The sequence below is a fragment of the Galeopterus variegatus genome, unplaced genomic scaffold (genome assembly GCF_000696425.1).
Source record: "Galeopterus variegatus unplaced genomic scaffold, G_variegatus-3.0.2 Scaffold1418, whole genome shotgun sequence".
Lineage (NCBI taxonomy): Eukaryota > Metazoa > Chordata > Mammalia > Dermoptera > Cynocephalidae > Galeopterus > Galeopterus variegatus.
Genome location: NW_007727529.1, coordinates 404,032 through 404,322, shown reverse-complemented (window position 1 = coordinate 404,322; position 291 = coordinate 404,032). Strand labels below are relative to the sequence as shown.

At 37.1% G+C, this 291-nt stretch overlaps 1 protein-coding gene across 1 annotated transcript in view; it reads right to left on the bottom strand.

Annotated features, from left to right (window-relative positions):
- Positions 1 to 291, bottom strand: part of FREM2 (FRAS1 related extracellular matrix protein 2) — a 230,825-nt gene that overhangs the window by 144,505 nt on the left and 86,029 nt on the right. The gene's annotated exons all lie outside the window — the stretch shown is intronic.

Below are 291 nucleotides of genomic sequence, written 5' to 3'. Positions count from 1 at the left end.
GAGAGATTGGCAAATGTTGTGAGAGGCACTGATAATGAGCTGAGGGAGTCCACAAGAGTGAGATTATTTTTACCTGGGGATCAAAGACAAATTCACAGAAGAGATAGTATTTAAATGGGGCCTTAAGTACAAGGTGTTTTGGGGCATTCAGAGAGATGTAGCGAAAGGTGGCCTTGGAAGATTAAGTATAAGAATGGAGATAAGAAATCTAATAAAAAGGAAACTTCAAAGAATTCAATTTGGTAGGAGCTCAGGGCATTTACTAAATATTTATTTCTTTCCTCTTTTCTT